This window comes from Pogoniulus pusillus, chromosome 17 (genome assembly GCF_015220805.1).
Source record: "Pogoniulus pusillus isolate bPogPus1 chromosome 17, bPogPus1.pri, whole genome shotgun sequence".
Classification (NCBI taxonomy): Eukaryota; Metazoa; Chordata; class Aves; order Piciformes; family Lybiidae; genus Pogoniulus; species Pogoniulus pusillus.
In genome coordinates, this window is record NC_087280.1 from 25,209,287 (window position 1) to 25,233,544 (window position 24,258).

Genomic DNA, 24,258 nt, shown 5'->3' on the forward strand with positions numbered 1-24,258 from the left:
TGTGCAGAGCAGTCCCAGCGTGATAGGTGTCCAGGCCAAATCAAGCTGCCTGAGCACACCATCTATATCAGCGGGTGCATCTTCAGGATTTTCAGATACTAAAATATCATCCAGGCCCTCCAATTTCCAACAGAATTTTCAGGTGGAAAAAGGAGGTCCAGGTAACTCAGGTAGATGGCAGTCCTTTGTTGACTGTAAGGCAGGTTTCACAGTCAAAAAAAACATGTGTCAGATCTCCTCCCTGCCTCATGGCCTCATTACCAATGCATGCAACCATCATCCTGTCCTAACGGAGAAGATGCAACAACAAGAAGACACAAAAGTCTAGAACACAGAGTGGCTCTGCTTTGTCTCTAGACACCTGCTTACACAGTGCTGTCATTAGCATATGGGTGTGTGTAAACAAATAGATGTATAGTGACATCCAAAACTATAGAAACAAACCATTCCTGCCTCATTCCTGCAATCCAGGGGCCTTCCACCAATGTTTTTTCCCCCCACATAAAAAAAGTTTGTGTATTGCATTCTGGATGCCACTGAAACTCATTTTACTCAAAAAATACTTGCAAGGTAAGTGTACTTTGGAACTCTGTGTAACCAGACTGCCCATCTGTTTGCTTAGTTGCACAAGGGAGCTCATGCTGATAAGCCCTCTTCAGAATTATCTTGCCCCAACTTCACTCCTCCAAAGAGGCTTCCAAATGCCAGTGTAGAGAGAGCTGCCTTCTCAGTATGATCCAGTCCCAATTTATTCTCTGTAGGACTATTTCTGACAGACAACAGAGGTCCTCTCAAGGCATTTCAGGATCCACACACTTTAAATTTCACACATTGCACTGACATCCCCATTATCCAAGTTACAGTATCCTGTGGCCACTGGAATTCCCAATGGATAGACTGCAATAAAAATAAGGAAAAATTTAGTTTTCTGTACCAAAAGTTATGCAGAGATCTGCAGCAGATGCTTCAATTGCCCAATTTAAAAATACACATTTTGCACAGGAAAATTCTTCTGCAAGAACATTGAGGTTGCTCAATGTCAGAGATATCAGAATTTGGATTTCTTAGCACATAATTCATCACCTTTCTGCATACCCCTTCAATAAGGCATAACCCTTGGAGGGACTGACTTCAGTTAAGTCCAGAGTAGCCAGTGTAGCTGAAATTGCTTCTGGTTTTAGCTGCTAAGTATACCAAAGCCGTCTCTATGGGACACATGCAAATTGTAAGCTATGGAGATCCCTTCAAATTTAGCCAAATGTGCACAGATTAGAGACAGTAAACATACGTCCCTGGGTAAAAAAGCCAGCCCGTTCCTTCCTCCACTGAATTCCAGGTCCTTGCTCCATAGCATTGAACTATTTTACCTTCTCGAAGTGTACCAGATTGTTGTATCAGTACATTGCTCTCTAGCTCTACTCTCAGAAATTACATTGGCTGAAACTCTCCTAAATATTTTAGGGAGACACTCAACACAGAAAACATCCTCTAAATTTCAAAGCGGTTGAAGCCTAGCAGAGCGTGCACTGCTCAAACCTGGGGCTTGTAAGAGGCAGTGTTACACAGTCTCCACATTAAGAGAAACTGGCAGCTCTGCCTGTAATATTTTTGCCACTTACAATTAATACTCTGGGAAAAGGCATCTTGGGAAGGTAAAATAAGTACACAGAGAGGAGGAGGGTTTCCAAGCAACCGCTTCATTTTCATTGTAAGTCCATGCTGCAGAAATGTTAGCTGTTTGAGGGCCAGTCTCATCTCCACCCTGTAGGAAAGTGAAGAAACTAGGTTATAAACCCTAATTTCTTGTGCATAACCTTAGATTAACATACCAGGGAGATCGTGAGGAGCAGCATTTAGCTCAGGCTGTCACAGTTAATTCCTGCCTGTGACACAGCACAGTCAGAAGATGTATTTGTAGGGCCGAGTCACAGTGACACTGATTTTTTTTGTGTTGTTGTTTAATCGTCTGGTCCCCAGATATTAAATAAAGAGGGAGGAAAGTGAGAGAGAAAGAAAGAAAAACCAAAAAGAGCACTGCTGCCTCTTCTCTTGGAAAGCCCCTTCCAAGGCCTGTTCTCAGCAGTACTGGCTCAGCATGCCACCTTATGCTGCCCAAGCTTCACTCCTCAGCCAGCGCTTACACTTTGTGACCTTTTTTCCTACACTGTGTCTTGGAACCAACAAAAGCCCCGTCCCAGACTGCTGTACATCAGGCACCTAATCAAACGCTCCGACTTGCAGGAGCTGCTGAGCAACGTCAGCGAGAAAAGAGGCCTGCCCTGGAAGTCAGGCGCTTCCTTCCACGCTCCTGTTCTCCGCTTCAGCAGTCCAGTCCCGTCCCGTCCGCCCCAGCGGCCACCGGCAGGGGCAGATGGCCACACACAGTCACCGCCCTGCCCACGGCCTGCTCTGCTCCGGGCTGCTGCTCACAGAGCCGTGCAGTCTGCCTCGCTGCGGACCGGGCACAGCAGTACCCAACACGTCCACCCTTCGGAACCCGTGGGGCTGACAGGGAAATGACAGAAAGACATCCTGCATGAAACTGCACTCTGAGAGGGGATGGGAACTCAGCACCAGCTGAAAACCCCCACCAGCCCAGAAATGCAGCTGCAAACAACAAATGTGATTGCTGCCACTCATGAGAGTGGGAAAAGGTCAAAATAAATCGACAAGTGCTGTCCAGGCCCGAAGCACAGAAACCTACATTTTCACACAAATCAACCAGATCACAAAAATTCCTAACCAGTTTCCTGGCTGGTACTGGAAAAAGCACAGATTTCTTGACAGTTGCCTGCTCCACCTGAACAGATGTGATGAACTGTGGATCCTGACTTCAGAGTGCACTCCTGCAGGGTACATGAGAGGGAGGAGTCCTCTTTGGTCTGGCTACAGACTGCCATGAAACCCTCTGATAATTATAATTTAATTTAAGATTTTAATATTGAGGGAGGGATTTGAAAACTGTGTTGCCTCTGTAAATGATGAAAGGACATCACTTCAGCCAGCTGGCAGGCCTGCAGAGCTGCCTGCACGTTGCATTACTAACAGCTACTGAATTAACTCCACAACTGATTATTGAATAATACTTTGCAAGGTGTATTCCACACAGTACGCTGCAGGCATTGGTGAGACTAGACCAAACTAAAAACATATATATGCAGTTTTACCTGCCCATCTACAAAGAGGTTGGAGAGAGATGTGGTGGAGTCCCATCCCTGGAGACATTGAAGGTCAAACTTGATGGGGCCTTGAGCAACCTGATCTAGTTGAAGATTTCCCTGCTCACTGCAGAGGTGTTGGGACAGCATGACCTTGGAGGGTCCTTTCCAACCCATTGCACTCTATGATCTATACCCGAACAAATATCTACTGGACAGACATCCCCAAGAGGATTCAAGCCTGGGAGAAGCTACCAGGTAAAACAATTTATAGTGTAAGAATTTTTTTTTTTTAAATAACAAAGAAAAATAATTCCAGAGAGCTTCTGAAAAGCACACTGCATCAGGTTTTGCTTCTGGAAACCCACAACTGCTGTATTTTCAAATTCATCCAGCGTTTGTGCCTCCTCTATTTGCCTGCATCACCAGCGTGGAACGCTCACTCTGTGACCCTGAGGGTGGTGAGCCGCTCCCTGTTGCACCTCTCGCTTACTCCTCACGATCAGCTGCTTCTCCCACTTTGTGACAAAGAGCATGTTTCAGGTGGACACTCAGACACACTTCACCCAGCACCACGAGGCAGCACAATTCCACAGCCTGCAGCACTTTTCACTTTTGCCAGGACCCTCATAGGCACCATTTGCTCAAGGTGAGCTTGTTGGAAACCCTGTGGCCCCCAAACATGGCAAAAATAAAGGCTAGAAATATCACAGGACAGATTAAACCTTTCGTGCTTAAAAGACTAACTGTGAAGCATTGCTGGAGAATTTGCCCGGCTCTGCCCATAAAGATCTAACCTTGTTCACTATTTTCCCCTCACCTTGAGTCCATAGTTTACGAGTGGTCAGAGTAGGTAGGGTGAGGGTAGCCAGGTAACTCAACAGTCCCCAGTGTGACTTGAGGCAGTATCACAAAAGGGATCAGGGACAGAGCTCTTCGCCATGGCCCCTCTCTGCAAACAAAGCAGGAATTAGTGGGCAAGTGTCATTCACATTTTCCCTTGAAAGCAACCTCTGCAAGGGCCAACGGCAGTGGGCAGCAGCACATGTAAATGGGCACAGCCATAGGCTTGCACAGCTCTGTGTCTGGCCTGGCACCACTACACCAGCCTGTGGAGCTGCAGGCCTGCCACAAACCTTCACGAAATTATGTTGATTGGGCAATTTTCACTATTCCTCTGTCTGAGAGCAGCAGCGGTGCTCTGTCTGCCAGCTCTTGGCTAGACAAAGCCAATTTAGCGTCCCCCCTCTGGTAGTTGAACTCTGCATGCAATCTGTATGCAGCTACAGCCAGAACTCAAACTGGGACTTCATGGGGCCTTGGCAGTGCTGGCACCAGGTAAGACAACACAAAGAGTGTGGCAGTAAACCTGTCTCACAGAAAAATGACTCTGCACCTGCAAGAAGCACGAGTGGTGACAGAAATATAACTCAAAACACAGCCAGCCAGGTTTAAAAAACCAGAAGCTTTAACATCCATGCTAAAAGACAAAAAAAAAAAAAAAATCAGAGTTGGCAACACTGCTGAGAATAGTTTACACTTAATAGTGAATGCCTGGCTACCGCTGATATAAAATACAAGCCTATTTAATAGGCAGCTATTGACAGCTTACCATCCTAAAAGGTGGAGATACTATTGATGCAATTTTTCATTTAAATAAGTTTAGAAAAAATTATCACATCCTCTAGGCTGTTGATTTGAATCCAGCTCAAACCAGTAAGACGCAAAACCAGTCACTCCGCAAGAAGTGCTCCATGACCTCTACACACTGAGCTCACAAGTACAGTCACTGTGGTTCGCACACCTTGGCACAGGGCTGCCACCCATCTCCACAGCTCCCCTTAAAACAGACTTCTGCTTCACCACCCCAGTGCCCACAGCACATTCGATGTCAACTTCATGATGTGTGCTTCAGCCCAAGACAACCTGAAACTAGCACATCGACACAAAGTCAACAGCTGCCCCTCCCCAGAGCAGGAGTTTGTTTCATTCATCCTCTTCTGCTGTCTTTTGCCCATTATGTGTCCAGGCTGGACAGTGCCTGCTATCTGCAGCACCACCTCTCTGGTGCCAACACAGCCTTCAAGGTGCTGACAACCCTGCCAACCAGGTCACACCAAAATCCATTTTCATATAGTCCTCATCCGTTGGGACCAGATGCTGTCCTGATATGGAAATTAATTCATCCAGTTTGGACCATGACCTCTTCTCCAACAAAGCTGTCACAAATTACTGAACCTGATTTCCTCTGAAAGGTTTCTCCCTGCTCCCATATTTCTCTAGTCTTTTACACTGAGTGTGTTTTGGTTTCAACCTGTGCAAAAACTTGTGGTTCCATCTAAGCCTGGCCTAGCAAACCATTGTTGTAGGGCTCCTTCCCAGTCTTTCAACAGCAGCTTGGACATACACTGATGTGCGTTGCCACTGCATTGCCCCCCTGGCCTCTGTGCTCAGGGAATGATTTTCCTCATTTCTGTTCAGCAGCACAGGCCACACAGATGAGCAAGTCACCTACACTAGAGAGGTCATGCTTGCCAATTTGGCATTACTTCACTGTGGCCTTCCAGGGGCACATCTAACCTGCAGTTACTCAGATGTGACATAGCAATGACAAGGAAAGAACTGCAGATCCTCTCATCTCGTCCCTGTTTCAAATTTGGCTGTTAGTTTTCTATGCAACTCCAATTCACTCATGAGTTTCTTCAGTTTATCACTGGTGTATTCTACACAGGCAGATGAACAGACTGACAATGCAGGTATCTCTACAGAAGCAGGTGTCCCCTAGTCAGGGTAGCAATGTGCACAGCAGCACTGCAAGACAAGGCTGAAACAGACAGCAGCAGCCTCTAACAGGGCTGTACACCAAGATCCTTCAGCATCTTCAGGGTCTCCCTCAAGTGCCAATAATTGCCTGAGGTCTAAACACATCCGCAGAAGAAAATCATTAGCAGCCTAGCACCTGAGTGACTGGATTCCCACCAGCCAGGGGCTCAGTTACATCTTCAGAGATATGTTGTCACCTCTTCCCCACTCCAGCTTTAAAGACATGGGTGACATCTGCATACATCACAAACACAGCATTTTTTTCTGTTCTTCTAGCCTGGACAAACTCTTCCTCTACTTGCAAAACTGCGGATTGAGGATGTCAAGCTCTGCACAAGCCATAGCAGTGTCCTGCTCTCACTGCTGCCAGGCTGTGGCAGCCATGCAGCCTCTTCATGCTCTGCCCTTGCCAACACTGTAGGACTGCAGTGTCACGGGCACAGCCAGCTGACAGAGCACCCAGACGCTGAAAATCCATCATGCAGTTTAATTCTGTGTGAGGTACCAAGCAGCTCTATCTGCAGTGCAGCAAGGGAACCAGACAGGCAGTAGGGAAGCAGGCAGCACTAGATTCTCCACCACTTCTTATTCCTAATTAGCTGTGGGATGATGATTGCCCCTGTCTCTACTGACTCTCTGCATTAGTATCTTCAGGGCTTTAAAGAGATGCTGTCTGCCTGCCATGCCTATAGAGTTTTAGGCCAGGAATAAAATGCAGGTATGAAAAGCGTGTGATAAAAATCTTTGTGGGATTCGTATATATAGCAGAAATTAAAACTAAAATGGGCAAGTGTTCCAGTACTCCACAGTCAGCACCTACTGACTTGTTTCCTAATGTGAAACAATCAAACACGTAAATATGCAGGGATGCACACACCATTTGTATGTATAAACCTACATTATTTAGACCAGCTGAATTCTTGGGAGCTGCAGATAGCCCATGATTTATTCTGTAATTTATACTTCCTCCATCTGAGAATATGCTTCCACCAAAAGATTTTCCTTTTTCTATTAAAATGCATCATTTTAGCATTCCAAACAAATCCCACAAAATAACAGAGGGAACACAAGAACACAAGGTATCACCCATAGGCTTTGTATGTCAATCTGCTCCCAGATGTCATTTTCCCCTTAAGTCCCCCAAGGCCTACATAGAGAGTAGGCTCTGAGCCATATGAGCCATTTTGTTCACACACATCTCCCAGCCAACATCTTTTCAGGAGATTTCTCAGGAGACACCTGAGAAACAGCAGTAAATAGAGACCAGTAAGCATCTTCTGCATGCATCCCATTCAGACGATCCAAAACCAAGCAACAAGTCGGACTGACTGCTCTCCACGTGCCTACTGCCTCACCCTATAACCCCACTGGTGTGAGATTCCCATGCAAATTTTCACTGCACATTAACTCCCAGCCACAGGAGAAAGTTTTCTTTGCAGCATGGCTGCCCAGCTACTGAATCCTCCTTTGCACCAGCTCCTAACCTACAGCTTCTTAGCAATTATTCTTTTAATTAATTATCTTAAATAAATTGCATCTTCCTCTTATCTGTAATGCATAAAATGACTTGAGAAAATGCCAGAAACTGTTATAAAGGGGGAAATAAATTTTGTCTTTAAAAAGATGGTGCTTTTTTCCCTGTGAAGAGCAATGTAGCTATGACTGCAAAAGAAGATGAAAGTTGCACTACAGAGAGAGAAGAAACGTCAAGTCAGGGCTGGTTCAGATCTGATATTTTGCTTGTTGCACTAACGCCTGTTGAGGCCAAGCACTTGAAAGCAAGCTCTTCTTTTATAAACTAAATGCCTCTGACTCTTCAAGCCAGATTTTCCCCTTCCTGCCCTTGAAATCCCAAAGAGTTATCAAGGGAAAGAAGGAGGTGGAAGGGTAGAGGTGGTTGTAGAGGGCTGCAAAAGCAGAATTTGCATTCCTGATATTTTTAAATCAAAGAGCAACCCAAAAAAAAATCTGTAAGCAAAGTGCTGGAAATGTTCAAAGTTTCTCAGATCTTTGTTCCACTTTTAAAACCAAAAGAAAAAAAAAAGAAAACAAAACAAAGGAGTTATAAGCCAGTTTTAAAGTTTCCCTTGCAGTTCATGCTTGACATGAAGTCATAGATTCCCTATACATTATATGTGATGATGATATTGATAGTTTCTGCACAAATCAGCCATGCAGGCATTGCATTAGATCTGTCCTGCCACCTTCTCCAAAACACTGATGAAATGCCTAGTCTGAGGCCTTGTTTCCTTGTAAGAAATGATTAACAGAGTAAAAATTCTTACTCTAAACCCAAGCAGTTTTTACCCATTAGAAAAACACCCCTACAGTTCCTTGTCCTGCAGAGACCCTTTCTAACAATGCACATTAAGTGGTACTGCAGGGCAGGTGCTTGACATTTTTGTCTACTATTTCTTATACTCACCCCAATCCTTTTTGTGCAACGTAAGCCCAGTAAGGGATCTCTGAAAATACTGTGAAATGTTTGCTCAGAATATACCAACATTGTTCTTGACTTCAAATGTAAAGCTAAAGTGGAACATAGCTCAGAATACTTGATGCAGCTCCAAATTCTCTCCGAAGGAATGGCTTGCACTAACTGTTACAAGCTTATTATGTTTGCCCAGAAACTGACAAGGCTCTTTTGCCCCTTTTTTACATTTTAGATCAACTTCCAACTCTTCAGACTTCACACAGCTCCACTCACATTCCTGTACTGCTTACAAAGCCAAAGCTAGCTTTTAGGTGTCCCAGTGCATCTGCCTGCCCATGAGCTGGCCTTCCAGCCCTGCATCAGATCACTGCTCAGCTGCACTTCATATGCATCATGCCAAGCTTTGACATCAGATACAACTGTTGTGTTGAAAATAGGACCAAAATTGTGGAGGTCTTGGTGGTTTGGCAGCCAAAGTCAGTGGGCATACAACTTGTGTTGTCAGGCCATCGGGTGAGAATTTGAACAAGCCAGCAAAAAGCAGTACCTTGTGTTGCCAAAAAATGTGCTGCCCACCACTCACAGGAGCAGCCATGCAGTGAAGGGGCCTGTGTGCAAGTTCTTGATTTTCCAGTTCTCCATGAAGATTTTTGTGTTTATCCTCTCTCCTTTGTCAGTGACCTTTCCGAGCAAAGCAGCTTGGCTGGCTAAAGGCGGTTCAGGACTCCCAACACAGACTCAAACTGTGAACAGAAAACCCATTGATTTTAAGCGCCTCTAGGAAGCACTCTTTTGTGGTTTATATCTTTATGATTGCAGATATGGAATTACATACAAAGAAGAGGCAGGGAAGAATCCTAAACCCCCTTGTTACAGACCTACAGACCTTTCTTGACCTTCTTCCTAGCAGCCTGGATATTTCCTTTTAGTTTGTATCCTGTAACTCCCCAGGACCTGCCAGGCAATATGCAGCTGATCACATCAAATCTGTATAAAACACTGTCTTTAGCTGACACTGTTTTGTCCAAGGGAAGCCCTCTAAATTAGTTCTACAGGCTTCTCAGATCCTTGACAATTTCTTTTTGATCTTCTCTGCTGCTTCCTAATGCTTTCAAGTGGTATTTAAACCCAGTTAGAGCAGTCTAAAATGAATGGCACCTCTTCTCACAACACTGTCTCCATTGTATGGCTACTCAATTCACCTTATACAGCAACTACAGGTAAAATCAGAACACTACACATCCAAAATTAGTCTTATTGCTAAGATTTTCTCCTTATCTGTTCATCTCTGAAGACTTACTTAGCCTTTGTACCACTAAGCCAGTGCTTTGCAGCCTGCTTAGGCAGAACCAGACAAGTGGAGGGCAAGTGCCACAGACATGCAAGAGAGGTCCAAAAGCCAAAGAAGACAAGACACAAACCCAAGGTGCACATCCCCATTCGGTTCAGGAGAAGCTGGAGGCGAGCACATCCCCCTGCTGAGGGGGGAACAAGCTTTGCTTGTTCACAAGATATAGAGAGCATGCATTACAAGAGCTTTGCCTTTATGGTGGTATCCACACAATTTATATCACCACCCTGAAAAGTTTTCATCTCATAGATGGAAATGTAGAGTGCTGCCATCTTTCCAATATTCCAAACCAAAACAGTCCTTTCATCCAGGTAACCCTAGCCCCATCACAACATATTTCTCAGTGAATCAGAACCATCTCCCCTGGGAAAGGCATGAAATAGATTTTCCTGTTCTCCCTGAGTTCAGAACTGGGCTTTGTCTCATTTCAAACCCCTCATGAGGATTCATTAGGTTGCCAGTGGGAAGCACACAGAGCTTGAAAGCAAAGAGCTTTCCCACTAAGGCTAATAGCCAGTGTTTCCAGACCTGGGCTAGCCAGATCACAGTGGGCAACTACAGAAATCCATGACATGCTAGAGCAGGAGCTGAAGAAGTTCTGTTTAGTTGAATTTCACACCATGTCAGAGTCCTATTTGCAGCTCAGAAAATGAATTTAATAAAGGTTTTTCTGCTGTAACATGGAGTGTCAGCTAGCAGATTCTCTGACACCTGCTGCTCTTTGAATCTGATACCATATTGCAGCATAATGTGGTCTAAAATTAGACTCCACACAACACACCAGGTTTCAATCTTTTAGAAAATACTTTTGTTCAGCATCTTCCATTCTCTAGCAGTGTTTTGGGACGTGTCCTTTCTGGACTAATACTTGGAATTTTTTAGTAAGCATTTGAATCTGTTGTAAAAATTAAAATACATAAAAACAAACAAAAAAAAAAAGCCAAGCCTGAAACAGTTTCATTTCCATTTGATTGCAAATTATACCACAATGAGGTGTACTTTCCAATTTACACAGTTGCTTCCTACCTACACACCCACAGAACAGAGACAGCATAAAGCTGGAATGCTTTCAACTTTGGGAGCAGGGAATTATTGTCTGAGAAGGAAAAATATCCAAAGCTTAGATATTCAAACACCCAACTGCCATTTTTTTGAAGGCTGAGAAACAACTAGAGAAAAAAGCCAATGACAGCTCCACAGGACAACGACATTTTTTAGTATAAATTTCACTCATTAGCAAAGAAAAGAATTAACCTGATCCATTTCTTGATCTAATCAAGACACCTTTTTGGATTACAAATTTAAATACAATTAAGTGATAGATGTTTCCTTTTATAGAGAGTTGACTTCAATTAATGCTACCATTAATTCTAAATAACATTCAGAATGTTTTTTAAAGTGCCCAGTTAAATTGGCTCCAAACCCCAGCTCTCAGCTGAAATCACATACGATGCTTCTTCCCGAAGGCAAGTATCTGCCTCCTCATTGCCCACAGGCCACAAACTCTTCCAGGACACGTGGCATTTATACACACTGCCAAGAAACCTGGCACTGGCTGGTGCACTCCAGCGTAGACAGTCAGTGTCCTCAAGAGAATTCAGAAGCATCATTTAAAAAGTCACAGGTTTTAGACACTAAAACATGTGGAATTCACCAGGGTGGAACAGATACAGTCCTTCCGCTGGCTCTGAGAGACCCGACAGAATTAGTAACCGTGCTCTCATCTCCGAATTACAATCAATCTACTTGTGTCAAAATCGAATGGTTTCTAAACTTAGAACGCAACATCCTGCGTCAGCTTGCAAATGAGCTGGAGTGGAAAAGCAAAGAGATCACAAGCACTAAAATTTAGAAGTATAAATAGCATGCAAAGTGGAACAGATAAACTGCCCAGTGAACAAACGGGAACATCCCTCATTTCAGCCAAAGGTCCGGAACACTGCTTTGTACGAGCCACCGCCCTCTAGAGTAAATCTGGAGCTGTCTGACTGCCTTAGCCAATCGACCAACCCTCCTTCACCAAACATACTTAGGCAACTGAATGACCTTAGAGTCATAGAATCAACCAGGTTGAAGAGACCTCCAAGACCATCCAGCCCAACCTAGCACCCAGCCCTAGCCAGTCAACCAGACCATGGCACTAAGTGCCTCATCCAGGCTTTTCTTGAACACCTCCAGGGATGGTGACTCCAGCACCTCCCTGGGCAGCCCATTCAAATGCCAATCACTCCCTCTGCCAACAAACTTCCTCCTAACATCCAGCCTAGACTTGCCCTGGCACAAACTTGAGACTGTGTCCCCTTCTTCTGTTGCTGGGTGCCTGGCAGAAGAGACCAACACCCACCTGGCTACAGCCTCCCTTCAGGTAGTTGTAGACAGCAATGAGCTCTGCCCTCAGCCTCCTCTTCTGCAGGCTGCACACCCCAGCTCCCTCAGGCCTCTGCTCACAGGGCTGTACTCCAGGCCCCTCCCCAGCCTTGCTAAACAACCCACCCCCCTCAGCCTCTCCTCATAGGGTTTGTATTCAGCTTTCATCAGCTTCCTTGCCCTTCTCTCAACACCTTCCAGCACCTCAACATCTCTCTTGAATTGAGGGGCCCAGAACTGGACACAGTACTCAAGGAGTGGCCTGAGCAGTGCTGAGTACAGGGGAAGAATAACCTCCCTTGTCCTACTGGCCACACTGTTCCTGATGCAGGCCAGGATACCATTGGCTCTCTTGGCCATTGGGCACATTGCTGGCTCATCTTCAGCTTACTAGCTATCAGTAGCCCCAGGTCTCTTTCCTCCTGACTGCTCTCCAGCCACTCAGTCCCCAGCCTGTAGCACTGCTTGGGGTTGTTGTGGCCAAAGTGCAGAACCCTGCACTTGGCCTTGGTTCAATCTCATCCATTTGGCCTCTGTCCACCCATCAGCCTGTCTAGGTCCCTCTGCAGGGCCCTCCTAACCTCCAACAGATCACCTGCTCCTAGCTTGGTGTCATCTGCAAACTTACTGATGCTGGACTCAATCCCCTCACATCCAGATCATCAGTAAAGATGTTGAACAGGACTGGGCCCAGCACTGACCCCTGGGGAACACCACTAGCACCAGCTGCCATCTGGATGTGGCACCATTCACCACCACTCCTTGGCTTGGCCATCCAGCCAGTTCTTGTCCTGTATCAGAGCTGCCAGCTTGGCTAGGAGCTTATTGTAGCAGACTGTGTCAAAGGCTTGCTGCAGTCCAGGTAGACTAAGTCCACAGCCTTCCCTCATCATTCACCAGGCAGGTAACCTCAACATAAAACGAGAGGACACAGCCTCAGGCTGTGCCAGAGGAAGTTTAGGCAGGAGGTGAGGAAAAGTTCTTCACTGAGAGAGTCATTGGACACTGGAATGGGCTGCCCGGGAGGTGGTGGAGTCAACGTCCCTGGAGCTGTTCGAGGCAAAGATTGGATGTGGCACTGGTGCCATGGTCTAGCGTTGAGCTCTGTGGTAAAGGGTTGGACATGAAGGATCTGTGAGGTCTCTTCCAACCCTGGTGATACTGTGATATAGAAGGAGATCAGGTTGGTGAGGCAGGACCCCGCCCTTGCTAAACCCATGCTGGCTGGGCCTGATCCTTGGCCATCCTGTAGGTGCTTTGGGATGGCACCCAAGATGACTTGTTCCATGCCCTTGCTGGCACTGAGGTCAGGCTGACAGCTCTGTAGTTTTTCTGGCTCCTCCTTTCAACCCTTCTTGTGGATGGGATCACATTGGCAGCTTCCAGTCTTTGGGGACCTCTCCAGTGAGCCAGCACTGTCGATAAATGATGGAGAGTGGCTTGGCCAGCTCAGCTGCCAGCTCTCTCAGCACCCTAGAGTGGATGCCATCTGGTCCCATAGACTTGTGAGGATCCAAGGTGGCTCAGCAGGTCCCTTACTTCTTCCTCATGGATTAGAGGGGGACTTATACTGGACCCTGACTCCATCTGCCAGCCCAGGAGTCAGCTGTCCTGGAGACAACCTGTCCCACTACTGAGATTGAGGCAAAGAAGGTGTTAAGCACCTCTGCCTTTTCCTCATCCTTTGTCATGATATTCCCCTCTCCATCTAATAAGGACTGGAGGTTGTCCTTGGCCCTTCTCTTGCCATTCAGATATTTATAGAAAACAGTTTTTATTCTCCTTAACAGCCGTGGCCAGCCTAAATTCTAAATGGGGCTTTTGCCTCTCTATTTTTTTCCTATGCGGCTGGCAGGGACTCAAACAGAGAGTTTAAAACCAAGGCTGATAACCTCCTCTAAGCACAAATAAACAGAACTGAATTCTTTACATGCCAATAATATGCCTTTAGTTCAAGAACTGTTCAAAATGAACGAGGTGCACATTAATCAAATTGTGACCTGTTCAGTAAAATACATTTCATTCAGATTTTACTGTTTCCATTCAAGACATGGGTGAAGGCTGAAAATTTCTTCTGCACCAATAGGCTGTGACCCCTACCGTGATGTTTCTGTGGGCCTGAGCAGAAGCTGAAAGGAAAGCAGGACATAACTCCACATCTTAGCACCTTAAACTAGCTTCCTGGAAAGACAGCACACTGGTGAACTAAAAGGAGCCATCTCAATTGGTGCGTTGCAACAGATCTCCAATTACACTCATCTACATGGCAGAGGGCTGGTAATCTGAGCAGAAACTCCTCAAGCATTTCTGAAGCCTTCTAAGGCCATTCAGCCCATCAAATTTACATCCATGAACACACTCAAGTCTTCTTTTAGAGAGAATATCCATTATGCTCAAAAATACCATCTTCATTTTATCTCAGATGTAGGACATTTTTATTTATAGCTCAATTAAACTTTTAAAAAAAAAATTTAAATCCAAGAACTTTAAGTTGTTGTGACCTGCCTGTCTCAAGGGTATTCTCCAAGTATGGAAAATGCTGGTCTAAGTCCTTCAGAAATCCCAATAATCAAGACTCTGCTAATGGCCACAGCCCAGGTGGTTGTGGCCATGATAGTCTTCCTTAATGCCTTGCATGAGCCCTTCTCCTTGCTGTGCCCTACTGTATCTCTGCAAAGCAAGGTTGTGACTAACCAGTCATGCAGGTGGCTTGTGAAGGGCTGTCCACCAAACCCTGCATTTGTAATACACTGGATTGCTTTCCACATGCCTGTAAATCTTCAGATGCACAGAAATGCAGTTCTTTTCAAACTCGAAATTACATGTACAGAAACAACAGTCTGTAAGATCAGATTGTCCGTGAAAGGCACATGGAGCATATGGCAGTGTTCAGGGCCTGGAGATGAGAGCCAGCTCAGCTAATCTAGCTGGCATACATTCCTGAGGTTTGGGTAGTAGCTCCCTTAAGGCTCTTTTACAGCCAGAGCTGATGAGGGACTTAGTTTTGTAAATTATTTTCTTTTGTTATAAATTTATTTAGTGAAAAGCAGCTATTACATTGTGTTTGATTATGGTGCTGGTTTGCAGTTTAATCTATTTTAACATTCTGAATGCTACAACTAAAGGAGAAGGAAATAACGAGGGTAGATCAGGATAGGCACAATGTTAACATATGATATCCCTAATCAAATTGAGTCTGGAATCCCAAGCTGAAATGGTGCTCATGTACTGTTGTAGTATGCCCCAGAGCAGAAAAAAAGATCTCACTGACCGGAAGCACTAAATACTTAAACTCACCTCTCCCTTCAGCCCTGTTTTTTATACAGGGCTAGACAGCAAGTGGGAGTGAGCTAACCACCACACCTGGTAGTGTTTGGACTGCCCTCGGGAAGAGTCAGGGTCAAGAGTGCTTCCTCAGGAGGGTTAACCCTTTATACTCCAACAACAAGCCGCCCAGAAAATGCCCAGAAGTGTCTCTCAAAAGCAGGTGGCAGGGCCCCCCACCACCAGGGTGGAGAGGCTTGCCTTCACACAGGCTGTGTCCTTCAGCTGCGGGCAAAGGCAGAACCAGGCTACCACTGCTTTTTGTTTGACAGACCTTGTGAAGTCAATGCGTGACTTGCATGTGGCCAAGGGGAACCCGTTGCAACACAAATTAGGATTCACCACCTGGAAGGAATTCCCTGAAACCCAACATCAGTTTAGCCCTATATGCCCCATTACCTGCTGAAATACCTATAGCACTGGATTCACTGGCCACTGTGCAAACTCCAGTTGAATTCCTATGCAAAGTTTGGATGAACACTTGTTCTGCTACCTAGTAGTAGATGGGAAGAGGTGATTCAAGATACAAAACCCGAGAGGTTAGAAGGCAGGCAGGCAGACCAGCCTTAACTGCAGGGCTGCGTTCCATACACACAGCCAGTAGATGGACAGCATTGTAAGCAAGCTTTTCAGCTTCCTGCTTTGATGGATAAATAGCTCTGTACCTACACAGCAACCTAGGACTAATTAAAAGGGAGCCTTACTTCAGAAACAAGATGAAGGTAGTGTTACCAAAATTAAAGAGGGGCCCTGTGCCGTGTGACAGTGTGGGGTAAACGCTGCAAACACTTTCTTAACAAAATATTTAGACTGCTATCAGTATCAACCCAATACACAGCCAATTTCAACAGCAGAATGATGCCTTAAAGCAGTAGCAACTTTCTTCCCTGCATGGATTATACCAGAAGGTTACCACTGGGTTCAGAGCAGAGTGATAAAGTCGCACTGATGTTACACAGGACCTCAGAGCAAAAGTGAACACATCCAACTCTACTTTCAAACCCAGAATGAGCTACTTGTTCACCTTCTTTGGGAGGGGGGGAGGGGGAAGGACTGCAGTGAAAGGGAGATGAAAGTACCACCCCAGTGGTTGCAGTGATGATGCCTATTGTAAGTCTCTGTGGGTTGCTCAGCTTGAGGTATGCACAGCTGTCCAACCTCCAACACAACAGGGGCACTGGCTATATGCTGAGTTTGTCTTCAGGGGAGCAGAGGAGAGTACTGCACATTCAACATTAGAGCAAGTGGGAAAACCTACACAAGCCACACACTGCTTTTCTGAGATAAAAGTCCTTGCATAATCACAGCCACCAAAAAGTGAATGAAAACAAGTAAATAGAGCTCTTAATTTGCCTCTGACTTGACCAAGTGACCACTGTAAATAAGAGGAATGCAGATGATGCTCTGTGCAGATAATGAGATGTCTCTTGTCCAGCTGCGACTGAGGAACTGGTAACAATATCTCTGTATTTCGTTCCTACTTAAGTAATGTGCAGCCTGTGGGAAACTCCTGTAGAGCTCTAGTGTATGTAGTCTAAGATTTGCCTACTCCACCAGAACTGAGCCTAGGCAACGGGAGCTCAAACCTCTTGGTGGACAGAAGTCATGGTCTATGGTTCAGAACAGACAATAGGTCTGTGACATACCAGATATTCTCTTGCTGAATCCACAGCAAGTTTTTCCTTACTCAGCGTTGCTAGGTAGTTAATGAAGATTAGTCTAAAAAAAGTCCCTAATTACTCACTAAAATATGTTCCCAGTGACCTGGCTGTTTGCCTGTTCCATGATTGTTTTTTCTGAGATTTGACCCATCAGGCTGTAACAAAGCCAAGAGACATCCTCCAGTTTTAGCAGAGAAGGAGGAATACCATTCCCTTCTCCCTCTTACTGTAAACTCCTAGCTACCTTGGCTTGCAGAAGGTTAATCTGAAGGGTGAACATAGGACTGGAGGCAAGCACGTCTTCAACGACTCACAGCGTGGAAGGTGGTATAAGCCATATGTTTTCACCAGTTAGGAGTGACTCTCTAACACCTGGATGATGAAGCAGATCCAAGAGTAAGTTATGCATGATCTTCCCTGATGAGAGAAATGTTTTATTCAGTGCCTCATGCTGTGAGCTATATTTATACTGAAGTATCTTTGTACATTATAAAATGTTATTTATTAGAGGATCTTGCAATTTCAACAGTATGATGTACACCACCATTTAAAACCCAAGAGCTACAAGAGGGCTATATGTGGCCTTAACACCAGCCAGCTGTGAAGCTACTTGTCCAGGTCACTCAGAAAGGCCAAAGCCTTTAGAATACAGCTAGCAAACTGCTTTGGTGAAAGCCCTTGTCCTCTACGCACAAGGCACAAAGCTTCTGAACTCATCTAACTAGTTGAAAACGTAGCTAGTATCTTGCTTCCTACTCTTTATTATGGCAACTACCCAACAGCACAATGTTTGAGACTTGCTGTAAAAAAAAAAATCTCCTGCTTCTGGAATCCTTGGATTATGTTAGTACTTCACTTTTTTCCTCTTCTGCTTAAAAAGGAGAAAATCAGACAAACTAAAAATATCACTCTTTTAATCTCCGAATTGTTGCAGAGAATTTATAAGCCTGCAGTAACAGCAGGAAGCAGCAGGAAAGAGTCACCATTTGCTTGCCCTGCAGGCCCAAGAAGCAGCATCCCTGAGGACCGATAACCCACCCACTAACCAGGAGCTGCTGCTCTGCCTTCAGAAGCAGCTTACAGCAGAGAGGAGATGCAGCCAAGCAGAGCTCTCATGGAAGGACCATATTTCAGATGGAAAGAGGATAACTGTGAAAACAGAAGCAAAGATCTGACTGAAAATCCATAGCTACTCTTAAGCATAATAGCTGCAATCACATTTATCGACTCAGCTGCAGAAGTGGAGCTCATAGGCAAGATCATCAGCTACAACAAATCACCTTTACTGCTCCACACTGGGTCTTGCCCACCATGTTCCCCAAGTGGCCACAGCATACTTTGGAGATTTTATCAATCACATTAAGAAGTACATTTGTTGCACACCTTACATTTTACACCTCACTAATTCATTTCCTAGTCTGATCTTCGTCTAAACATATGCAGCATCCCACTTGTTAAATTCACAAACTGAAAAGGTCAGTTTTTTAAACTACCTGACCTTTTAATCAGCTGTTACCTTTCACAACAGAATTTCTCAAAGCTCAGCTGCTCCAAATTCTTGCCTGCCTCATGTAATGAGCAGATATGGCAAAGTAAGGATTTGTATCATGATTAAAGTTATGATGACAAGTCTTTCTGTGCCAGATCTTTATGCTTCTACAGGCTGACAGTCACCTAACACACCTTTTTCCTTCCTCCCTTTTCATTCAGTTTCTGACAAGAACATATAAAAAGCTTATCAAAGGCAACAATAAAGCCACTAAAATACTTCTCTCAATTCAAATAGCTCCATATTTTACTGGACCATGCAAGTTATACTCAGTTTGAATTTACTCATAAATATCCACTCCAGCATCTCAGGACTCATGGTGTTCTACATGTTCCTTCTACCATCTAAAAATAACCCCACGTGTTACTTGGTGAAGGAAATCAAGAGGATAATATGCAGTATTATTTAACTGGTAGAAGAAGGAAAACCTTAAGTCCACAGCAAAGTCAATCAAGAAGGAAGGAGCCCTCTCACTCCCCTCAGCACTGGAGCAACCACCATCAGGAGAGCTGCTCCGGGGCTGCTCTTGCAGGCTGCAGTGGCCATGTTCTCCACAATTACCACAAAGTGGGAGGATTTACCAAGCAGCAAATACTCAATTCTCTCCCTCTATTTACAGCAATTCCTGCTGCATTGAGCTGTGACAAGAGAGGTGCAGCCTTCAATAGCTCCAGCAGACCTACGCCCATCTTCTATCAAAGCCAGACTAGGACAGGACAATGGTGGTGATCACATCAGCACTGATCATCATCCTGCCAAGTTCACCTAGAGCTAGGCTTGATCACCAGATTCCACCTGGCAGATCTTCTGCCAGGCAACCAGCAACAGAACAAGGGGACACAGTCTCACGTTGTGCCTGAGGAGGTACGGACTGGATGTTAGGAGGAAGTTGCTGGCAGAGAGAGTGATTGCCATTGGAATGGGCTGCCCAGAGAGGTGGTGGAGTCGCTGTTCAAGCAAAGCCTGGATGGGGCACACAGAGCCACAGTTTTGTTGATTAGCAAGAAGCTTGCCAGGATGCGGAGCCCAAGCCAATATACTTCAGCACTTGGACCACGTTAAGGTCACAGCTGGCCCCACATGAACACCACTTCACAACTGCTGCCCGACTGGGGTCAGAGCACAGATAGCTCATGAAGGCACACACCAGAAATGTCCTTCTAAATGTTTACAGTAAAGGTAGACCAGCAATAAGGCCTACAATAGTTTAAACACATCCCCATTCCTAGGGCTACTTCCTCTAGAAGCAAAATGCATTATAAGTGAGACAGAAGGGGAAATGGTCTGCATTGTCTGAGCAATACCTGGTGCGTTAAGGGAAAAAAAACTGCCTGCTGTCCTGCTGCTGCAGCGTTTTCCTGGCTAACCCAACATATGGCTCATTATTGCCGTGCATTACACAGCCCCCAAGGAACCCAGCTCTATCAGGGCCTCTGTCTGCTAAGCACTTGTACAAACACAGGAAAAGAGCCCCTCCTCTGAAGAGCTTGCTGTCTAAACACAGTCAGCAGACAAAGGGCTGACATGCCCTGCAAGGCTTTGCAAAACTCATCTTACTTTCAGGGGCTTCTTTCCTCCAGTTCTGTTTTTTCAAGAAACAAAGAAAGCTGAAAGGAAAATGAAGGGAGGAATATAGAAAAGACTGAGAAGATGACTGGACAGCATGAAAACCAGGAACAGGAATGCTAATCAAAAAAAGGAGATATTAATAAATACATGCAATTTTTACATTTCCAAGAGGAAGGGGAGCATCTTTTCACCACGTGTGCAGCAGATAGAGCAGTGAGCTCACACTGCAGGAAAAATATTACATATTACAGAAAAAAACCCAAACCTTTATGGAGGTGAAAGTAGGGAAGCAGGCTGCTGTAGTCCCTTCCCCCATGTTCTCAGCCATGGTAGCACTTCAGTGTCACCAAACACCTTGAGAGATCAGTAAAGATGGATCTCATACGCAATGTCCCCCAAAAGGGACACTTTTCAACTTCATGTGAAAAGCCCAGATGTCACTAAAGTCAGAGGTGAATGTCCTGGGAAACGGTAACAACACCGCAAGCCCACTTTAGCTTCCACAACTCACAAGCATGCAAAGATAGCTCTCCAAAAGGGCAGACAGAAAGAGGGAACTGCAGTGCCAGCTGAGACAGCAAGCCTTTACTAACTCCTTGAAACAGACCCATGGTGCATGGGGGACAGCTTACGTCCTACACAAACCCCTTCATTTGTGAAGAATCCTTTTCTACCTCCTCACTGAGGACAAAGTAAGCACTTCAGATAACCAGAGCTGACAGCACTCAGAATTCGAGTGTGGAGGGGGGGGGAACCGTGATGAGACTTCAAGAGTCTTCCTTGTCTTGTAAAGCAGCAGTGATATCTAACAGCAGGAGAGAGCCCATCTGCTAGCTCCTCTTCTCTGCTTCTACTACGCAAGATGATCTTTTCCTGTACTCCAGCAAAAGAATAGTAATGCCCTCTCCCTGATTCATATTTTGGATGATGCAAAGAAAACCTGCCAACTCCCTCTGCACCGTTCAAGGAGACAGACTGACCAAACAACTCAGAGACAAAAATGCAAAGCAGTATCCACCTATCAACCACTTCCTAGGATCACAAATGAGTGCAAATTTAAGAAAACTCCTACAGGGCACAGATGATAATGCACTGCACGCATTTTGGGCTTGCAAAGCATAATGTCTTGTTTCTGCATTGCTACTGACTTTTCCACAGGAGAGCTGCATCCATAAGATGTGGTCAACTGAAAGATCTTTCTTTTCCTGCAAGGCTCTATTTAGACCATAAGGTATGTTACTTCCAACATCTCTGAAAACTTATTGAGAAATCATTATCCTAAGAGGGCAAGAAGCTTACATGAAGCCTCTTGTAGCAGTCAAGATCAGCCTTCTGCAGAAATAAAAAGAAATTAAGAGGGCTGGGTACCTGCTTTCAGCACCACAGATGCTGTTAACAGAGTAGCACTTGGAAGGAGTGAAGCACTCCAGAAGTGCTTATCTTCGTGACCTGCCTTTACCAGACAAAAAAGCTCAGTCTTGTTACCTTAAAATTTTTTTTAAAAAAATATTGTTTAATTGTTTAGATCCCAACAACTTTGGCCTTGCTTGGAGTGTTTTCTCATTGGATTGCTCCAAGCACCTGGAAAATGCAGCCTGCCTTTTACTGGATCTAGTTGAATTGCAGAATTGCAAGCACTAACAGTTCAATTGCTTCTGCAGCCAGGAAGGTGGTTCACAAAGATCCTCTCTGCCAGCCTTCTGCTCTCCATTACCTCCCCACCTGCACCAGAGGAATTAACCTCAGCAATTAAAGAGAAAGGAAAAACAGCACCACAACAAACCCAAAACACTTTGAAGCACATAACCTGGAATCCCTCTCCTGAACTTTCTTCCTTCACTGGCTCATCTGCCTGTAGGGAATTCAGTTAGATACACTGCTAGACTAAAAGACCCTGAAGCTGTCCTTGAAATGTATGTCTCCATTCATTTAAGTGGGAGTGTGTCCTGGTTTTATTACCTGACCCCATATTTCTAACACAGAATCACAGGACAAGTCAGTAAAATAACCTGTTCTTTGCTATGACTACCTGCTTATATCCTCCTGCTACAGTAATTTCTGCTGGTTTTCTAGGATTAGTTCAGTGTGCTAAGAGAGGATGACATCCATGGAGGAAGACCTCAGAATCCTAGTGATACAAGCTCTCCATGGGGACACCAATGTGACCTTATGGCCAAGAGGGCAAGTGGCATCTGGGGGTGCATCAGAAAACTGTGTCCAGCAGATCCAGGAAGGGTCTCCTCCCCCTCTACTCTGCTGAGTACACCTGCAATACTGTGTCCAGTTTTGGGCTCCCAGTTCAAGGAGAGGACAGGGATCTGCTGGAGCACAGGAGTTTCCACCTCAACATGAAGAACCACTCTTTATTGTGAGGGTGACGAAGCACTGGAGCAGGCTGCCCAGAGAGGTTGTGGAGTTTCCTTCTCGTGAGGCATTCAAAATGGATGAGCTCCTGGGGTGACCTGCCCTGGGTGATCCCACTCTGGCAGAGGCATTGGACTCCATCGATCTGTTGGAGGTCCCTTCCAACCCCTAACATTCTGTGATTCCTCACTTCCCAGTGAAAACTCCATGAGAGTTTCCAAGTGGTCTTCTGAATGATTTAGTGCCACTCAGCCCATTAGATTTGTCTCAGCAATTAAAAAGAAAAACCAAGAGACTTAACTGGTTGGGGGAAGACTTCTAAAATAACCATTACCAACAGCTCACTATAAGGAACAGCAGCCTCTCCATCATCATCAGTGGGGGTTTGATATCAGATCACACCACAGTCATCTGCTTCAGATAAAAACAGAGCTGTTAAACTATAGCCAACAGCAACCTCATCAGCATTCAAACAAACAAGGGCTGGTTTCCCTAAACTTTTCAAGTTTGGAGGACTGTATCTCTGGGAAGGCCCTTCCCAAAGCCGCTCTGAAGAAATTACGTGTCAGACAAGTCAGTGCATAATGCCGCCCCACTCTCCAACCTGCTGGCTCAAGCAGACGTCCCAGCCAGAGCCCTGGAGCCTGACAAGGTCTCAGGCCAGGATCACCTGTGGCCAGCTTGCCTTCAGCACAGGTGCAGGTGTGCACCCGCAGGTGATCCCACTTGAGCATTCCAAGGGTGACACCCTGGTGTGCTGGCTGGCCCCTCCATGCGACAAAGAAATAAACCATCAGTCTCACAATTCTGGCCTGATATGCAAACAGGTCTCTATCATTACTGAGCACTGTTACAGAAAAAGGTATCTTATGGACTATAAGCATTACTACCTGCCTTTTTTCAGTTGTTGTTGTTCAGGGGGGTGTTTTGGGTTTCTTTAGTGGAGTTGAGCAATTATATTTAAACCCTGCTATGAGGAATACCAGGCAACTTCACAAGGACTGGCTGTGAACCCACCATAATGCTGGAAAGTCCAGGCTGAAATGTTCTATAATGACACATTGCACAGGGAGAAAAATGTATTCAAAAGGAAATACCATTACATGAGGTAAAAAAATAAAATGCTTTACTGTGATATGCTTATAAGAGAGGAAAACAAAAAACAAAGCCTGACTATTCAGTTTTCAAAAGACTTCAGGGGCTTGTCTGCCTGCTCTATGATGAGTAAACGAAAGAAACAATATTCTGATTCTGGAGAGAGCTGAAGAATGACCTCACAGAACCCTTTTTTGTTCTGAGACACTAACAAAGGTAAATCAGGTTCTACTGTTGTGGAAGGGGACATTCAGCTCTAGGATGATTATGATTCTTCAAGCTGTAGAAATGCAGGTCAGAAAATTCTGCAGCAGATTTGACTCCTATTAATAGCACAGAACCATGTTCTGGCACTAAAATATGATGGGAATGCAACTCCAGATCCTTCTGATCCCATCTCTCTCTCCTTTAAATAATATATCTATCTTTTATTTGAATGGTTCAAATTATTCTGAAGATAATTACATGTAGGACAGTTTCCAGTAAAACCTGCTTAATAACTCGTTTTCATTTAGCATCCTTAAGTAATTACAACATTTCTAATTACTTTACATCAGTGGTTG

The 24,258-nt window shown here is 45.0% G+C and overlaps 2 long non-coding RNA genes across 4 annotated transcripts in view; both read right to left on the minus strand.

The window, feature by feature from the left end:
• The window catches only part of LOC135183223 (uncharacterized), a 58,844-nt gene that overhangs the window by 12,889 nt on the left and 21,697 nt on the right, over nt 1-24,258 (minus strand). Inside the window, exons 1-2 of one of the 2 annotated variants that reach the window (XR_010305461.1) lie at nt 18,165-18,262; nt 17,363-17,490 (exon numbers count right to left, since the gene is read on the minus strand). The exons of the other annotated variant lie outside the window; for it this stretch is intronic. This is a non-coding gene — a long non-coding RNA (uncharacterized LOC135183223). Of the gene's footprint in view, nt 1-17,362; nt 17,491-18,164; nt 18,263-24,258 lie in introns of those variants that run through there. 2 annotated transcript variants of the gene reach the window in all.
• On the minus strand, nt 552-9,008 carry LOC135183225 (uncharacterized). Of its 2 annotated transcripts, XR_010305464.1 has the most exons (3): nt 8,407-9,008; nt 3,979-4,110; nt 552-897 (listed from the first exon to the last, which is right to left on the minus strand). It is a non-coding gene; the product is annotated as an uncharacterized LOC135183225 (long non-coding RNA). The 2 variants fall into 2 exon arrangements; XR_010305463.1 differs by lacking the exon at nt 552-897 and having other exon boundaries at nt 3,426-4,110.